This window comes from Marmota flaviventris, chromosome 17 (genome assembly GCF_047511675.1).
Source record: "Marmota flaviventris isolate mMarFla1 chromosome 17, mMarFla1.hap1, whole genome shotgun sequence".
NCBI lineage: Eukaryota > Metazoa > Chordata > Mammalia > Rodentia > Sciuridae > Marmota > Marmota flaviventris.
In genome coordinates this window covers 19,131,823-19,138,705 of record NC_092514.1, presented here as the reverse complement: position 1 = coordinate 19,138,705, position 6,883 = coordinate 19,131,823, and the positions used below count along the sequence as shown (strand labels likewise).

The 6,883-nt window shown below is 34.1% G+C and overlaps 1 pseudogene; it reads left to right on the top strand.

Moving 5' to 3' along the window:
- The first annotated feature begins 2,396 nt into the window (after positions 1-2,396).
- Positions 2,397-4,238, top strand: LOC114108397 (translation machinery-associated protein 16 pseudogene; annotated as a pseudogene).
- The last annotated feature ends 2,645 nt before the right edge of the window (positions 4,239-6,883 follow it).

The following is a 6,883-nucleotide window of genomic DNA, read 5'->3' as shown; positions in this document are numbered from 1 at the left end:
AAAACCCAAAAGATAAAGAAAAAAATACAGTAGATTAGTTCAAATAGAACATTTCAAAAACCCCAGAATAAACTATGAAAGTAGAACAAAGGAATAAAAATAAAGGGAACAAACATAAAAACATAATTAAATGATTATGCAAACATAACAATATTTTCTTTAAATATAAATACATTAAGTACACCAATTAAAAGAGATTAAAAACATGATCTAACTTTATGCTATCTAAAGGCATTCAGATTAGATATAGGCAGTTAAAATAAAAAATGTAGTGAAAGGTTACCATGCAAATTCTAAGCTAAAGAAAGCTATAGTGTCGACATCAGGCCATGTAGAGTTCAGTACAAAGAAAATCACCAGGGATAAAGAGTGGTTTTACAAAATAATAAAAGGATCAATTCACCAAAATACTTAGAATCATAAATATATATATATAAGCATAACATAACTATACATATATATACACATAATCATAAATATATATATATATATATATATATATATATATATATATATATACACACACATACATACATATACACATAACAACAAGGGTCAATTCACCAAAAGGCTTAGAATCATATATATATATATATATATATATATATATATATATATATATATATATACACATATCATATTTTCTTCAAAATACAATAAGAAAAAAAATCAAAGAAATAAAGGTAGAAATAGATAGACAAACCCACAGGATAGCCGAGGATATCCATACTCCTCTCTTAATTTACAGAACTGGTAGATAAGAAATTATGGAGGATAGAGAAATAAACAACACCATCAACCAGCCGTGCCTAATTGGCATTCATAAAACACTCCACCCAACAACAGCTGAATACACATATTTTAAATGCATATGAACCATACACCAGGACAGAGCACATCTAGATTTATAAAACAAACCTTAAAAATGCAACGAAATTGAAATCATTCAGTGCTAATGGAATTATCCTAGAAATCAAAAACAAATGTAAAAGGAAAATCCCCGAACACTTAGACATTAAACAATACACTTCTAAAATAATCAATATATCATAGGGGAAGTATCAAGAGATATTAAAAATATTTTGAACTAAATGATAAGAAAATGTAAAAAAAACAAAAAGTTAAAGTTTACAGGATGCAACTAAAGCAATGTTTGAAGGAAAACTTATAGAATGAAATGCATATGCTAACAAAGAAGAATAGTTTCGTATCTATTATCAAAGGCATCCTTCTTAAGAAATTAGGTGGAAAGAGCAAAATGGGAACAAGATAAAGTGAAGAAAGAAATTAAAATACAGAAAAGAAAATGAATAAAATCAGAAGCTGTTTCTTTAAAACGATTGATAGAATCATCGTACTTCTAGCAAGACTGATGGAGAATAAAAGAGAGAATGGACACTTTATTGATTCGAGGAAAGAAAGAAGGATGTTTTGAGGGTCATGTTATACACTGGCTTAGTAATTGGGGAAATGCCACTTACATACTAAGTTACAGTCCTAGATCAAAACAATCAGAATTTACCCCTTTTCAGAGTATATGCCATATTAAGTTAAATTTTGCTTAACTGTGAAAAATATAAAAACTTAATATAACAATGGTTTTAGAAAGATGAAAACCTGAAATTAGCCCGCTGAAAGATGGCTTGATGCCGTACAACATCAGAATCACCAACTCCTTAATTCTCGCCCCCCCATCATTAATAACTTCCATTCTCAAGATGACCTCATGATGTACAAAGGCAATTGGAACAAATTATTAAGCATCCATTCTTTCCAGCTGGAAAGAGAGATGGGTAACTCTCTTCAAAGATATACCCACAACTTTCATTCTTCCCCCTTGATTATAATTTGGCCATGTATCCACATCCAACAGCAAGGGAGGCTGGAAAACAGGCTCTTTATCGAGTGCCCAGATAAAATAATAAAGGAAGAAGCATATCAGAGATATGAGTACAATCAGCAATATTTGCCACACATACTGCAAAATCTTCTCAAGATGTTATTGAAAAAGTTTATACTTTTGGATCCCACGTGTGTTCAGGCTGGAGTATCAGCCTGTGCTGCGGCGGCTGTGGTCGGTAATTGACGGATCTGGAGTGCGGAGGCTCTCCGCGGCCTCCTGGACGTCACCATGGTGGGCCCCCTCCCAGTTTCCTGAGCTCTGTCGACTTGCACATATCTTCTCTGGTGAAAGTTTTCAAGAAATGAGAACATTCAGTGCCTGTTTGTTAGAAGAATGAATACAGGTGTGAATGAGGAATTAATTTTCATTTTAAATAATCCTGCCAAGGGAATTTTAAAAGAAAGTGATTTTAAGCTGCGTCTTATCAAAGGACAACGAAGGGAATGGATTTTGTAGGTAACAAGAAATGCAGTCTCAAGAAGTTATAATATTCATGCCTAAAGTACCAAAGGGAAGAAGTACAGGACGGGAAAAAAAAGTCATCCATCCGTATAGTAGAAAAGCAGCTCAAATTACGAGAGAGGCCCACAAACAAGATAAGAAAGAAAAGTGAAAAACTGCAGTGGTTTCAAAGTCATCTGGATCCCAAAAAATTGGGGTATTCAAAGAAAGATGCTTGTGAATTAGTTGAAAGGTATTTAAATAGATTTAGCAGTGAGCTGGAGCAGATCGAGTTACATAACAGCATCAAGGACAGGCAGGGAAGGCGGCACTTTTCCCGGGAAACAGTTATCAAGCAGACGATGGAGCGGGAGAGACAGCAGTATGAAGGATATGGCCTTGAGATCCCAGACATTTTAAATGCAAACAATCTGAAAATTTTTAGGGAATGGGATTTTGATCTGAAGAAATTGCCAAACATTAAAATGAGAAAACTCTGTGCTAATGATGCAGTTCCTAAGAAGAGGAAGAGGAAAACTATTTTAACTATAGACAAAAATTTAGAGGAATTGGAACTAAAAGGTGAATCAAATGACTCAGATGAAGAAATGACTCCAGTAGCCTGATTGTCTTGAGTTGAAAATAATTTGAGAGCTTCAAATTACACACACATTAATTATGTAAATAATTATCTAGACATAAGAATTTGCTATTGAACTCATTTTTTTTATAATGAGAGTCCTATTTGCAGTTTAAAATATGGTGTTATGATTTTTATTTAAAAATTAAGGTTGCAATTCATTTATATTAAGTTGCTAAAATAGATAAAAGTTGTATTAATCTGTTTTTAGTTGCTATAATGAAATACTCAAGGTTAGGTTACTTATTAAGAAAAGACATTTATTTAGCTCATGATTTTGGAGGCTGAAAGTCCACAAGTACTGGCTCTGGTAAGGGCCTCTGGCTATGTCACTTCACAGTGGATGACATCACAATCCATGCAGGAGGGTGTGACAGAAGGTAGTGAGACAGAACACCAGAGAATGGGGAGGGGCCAGTAATGACCTCTCACTAGGCCCATCTCTTAAAGGTACTACCACCACCTCTTAACATTGCCACACTAGGCACCATGCTTCTATTATGTGAGCTCTTGAGGGAGACATCCAAAAGTGATCTTTTAAAGACATTTAATCCCAACTTTGTGCAGAGGAAAAGTACTGTGTGAGGACAAAATGTGTTTTGAATTTTTTTCCTTATGTGGATTTAGGATTGCCTAATCTCCCAAATGGGGTGAATGTTCAGTAATCTGTTTTCCAAGAGATTCCTGTGGACATTTCTTAAGTTGTGATAATAACAAAATTGTGTTAAACCAATTCTTCTCTTAAACATTAAACCTATTTTTTTTCCTTACAAATAGGGAAGAATTTGATAGTGAAGTCATATTCACCAATAGATTATACATTATCATTTATTTTTTCTGAGCCAGAGGTAAAGGTTAGAAACAGAAGAGTCTGTCTCTGTGGTTATATTGATCCCTACACTTAATCTGTTATCTTTTGACAAAGAGAATAAATGATTCAGGCTTGCTCCTTTTCATTATATATTATTTTTTGCTTTCTCATTGTGAAAAGTGATAAGTTTCTAAAAGGTTAAATTGACGTATAAGAGTATTTCAAGTGGCATGAAAAACATGGACATATTAGAATTTAGTTATAACAATTGTTAAACATAAGTATCCTTTAGTGTACTTTTTAAAGGATGTGATATAAATATATTTATTTTCAAGAAAAGGAAAACAGTGTATGTGGTTAACTTAATATCAACTGTCTTATTAGCAGTTTATATGAAGTGTTATAACTTTTTTACTTCTGAAAATTAAAAATAAAATTTAATTCAAAAATGTCACCTTAAAAAAAAAAAGTTTATACTTTTCACAAACTGCAATTCCTTCTGTGAAGGAAAACAACATTATGCCCCTTGGGACCTTCTGGCCATCTATACCTTTAATTCAAAATCCCCTCCTGTGTGGGGTAAAGGGTACTTATATATTGTTGGTGGGATGGCAAACTGGTGCAACCATTCTCTAAAGCAATATGGAGATTCCTCCAAAAACTAAGAATAGAACCACCATTTGGCCCAGTTATAGCACTCCTCAGTATGTATGTATATATATATATATATATATATATATATATATATATATATCCAAAGGAATTAAAATCAGCATACTACAGTGATGCAGTGACATCTCAATGTTTACAGTAACTCAATTCACAATAGCTAAGCTCTGGAGCCAATCTAGGTGCCCTTCAAGAGATGAATGGATAAGAAAATGTGATATATACATATATATGTGTGCACATGTGTGTAAGTCTTGCATTTTTCACACACACACACACACACACACACACAATGGAGTATTGCTCAGCCATAAAGAAGAATGACTTTATGACATTTGCTGGTAAATGGATGGATCTGGAGAGTATCATGCTAAGTGAAATAAGCCTATGTTTATTTGGGATGCTTTTCTCTGATATGCAGAAAATAACTCAAAATAAGGGCAGGTGACGGGAAGGAGAATAGAAGTTCAGTGAAATAAACAAAAGGGAATGAAGAGAGAATTGAGGGACAGGAAAAGGAGGACAGTGGGATGAATTAGATGTGACTTTCCTCCGTACCTATATGAACACACCACAGTGAATCTCACCATCATGTACATCCACAAGAAATTCTTTTTAAAAATAAATAAATAAAAATAACTATGAGTAAATGGCAGAAAGATCAACAGAAGGAAAGAACAGGGGGCCCTAATTAGAGTGAGATCTATTTCATGCTTGTATAATGATAACAAAATGGATTCAACTCTCATGTATAACTGAAAAGAACTAATAAAAATCTTTTAAATCCCATCCTGAACTAAGTTGCGGTGGCACAGCTGATGTCTGTTAAACTACCTAAGTCATGAATTTTTTTCACCCATAAAATAAGGACTCTGTGCTCGCTCAGCACCATCAGCACCCATTAATCTCAAATTCTCCCATGCCCAGGACACATGGACTCAGGTGTAATTCCAATCTAAAAGCAAAACAGTGGCCATTTGGGTGAAGTTCAAAATGGGGTACATCAAAGGTCTTTCAAGAGACCAATAAGTTGAGGTGCCCCTTCCCTGAGGTTTTCCTTATTTCTCCTGCCTCCCTTTCCCCCCTTATGCCTTCTTTTCCCCTTGTAATCCTCATCCAATCCACTAATTCCTTTTGCATGAACCTATGAAATGTATTTTGAACCCAACTGCTTCTTCTCTCTGCAGTTGTCTCTCAGGATCTCTGGAAAATTGGTCTAGGACACCCTATAGATTCCAAAACCTTCAGATGCTCAAATCCCTTATTTAATAGGGCCTATATTTGCATATAGCCAATGCATATCCTCCCTTATACTTTAAATCATCTCCAGATTACTTATAATATTTAATATAGAACAAATGCTATATAGTTATGCTGTGTCTCTTAGGAAACAATGACAAGAAAGAAAAATCCACATGTTCAGCAGAGATGAAGTTTTCTTTTGGAATATTTTTGATCCAAGATTAGTTGAATCTATAGATGCAAAACCTGTGGCTACCAACTGTACTTTATTCCAAGTTATCCTGACTCTTTTCATACATCTTTCTCTTTGGGCAGAAAGCAAAACTCAGTATTCTCACTGGTCTACACCAGGGATCAGCAAACTTTTCCTATAAAAGACCAGTAGAATATATTTTTGACTTTGAAAACGCATAGTCTTTGTTTCATCCTATCCACTCATCCCTTGGAAAACAAAAGCAGTAAGAGACAATATGTAAACAAAGGATGACTGTACCAATAAAACTTTATTGACAAAAACCAGTAGTGGGCCAGATTTGACCCACGAACTGTAGTTTGTTCACACTTGGTCTAGACTCTTACTATAGCGAGTCCCCACAGCATGTTTTGCATTCCTTAACACATATTTCTCTGACTTCTTTCTTTATTCATTATAAACAAAACCCTTTTAAAGCTCATTATTCTACATTTTATTACATGTCATTTCCAAATATGTCATTTCATTTGATCATAGATCTGAAAACACACATTGCAGTGATTTTTTGTTTCCACGGTACTGAAGGATAATTATCCTAAACACCTGAAATCAATACTTCTTCATGTCTGACCTTTCTAGATAATGATCTATGTGACAGAATTGCTCCACAGATACCCATTTGATCCCTCTAGGAAAACTAAACACTCTAATTAATGAATTCTCTAATTAAACCTTTTCCTCCACTCTGAACTTTAGCTAAGAATATAAGGGCAGCCAAATTGAAAACTAATCAAGCTTGCATCTTTTTTTTCTGTTGAGAATCTCTCAGGACTTGAAATATAATTTGTTCCCAGAAATTTCCCAGCATAAAATGAAGGCATCCACCATATCACATAAAGGTACCAGAAGAAGCAGAAATAAGTAAAAGGTAAGAAAGAGGTTAAAAACTGATAGTCCATGGCCTGAAAATAATCCAGAGACATA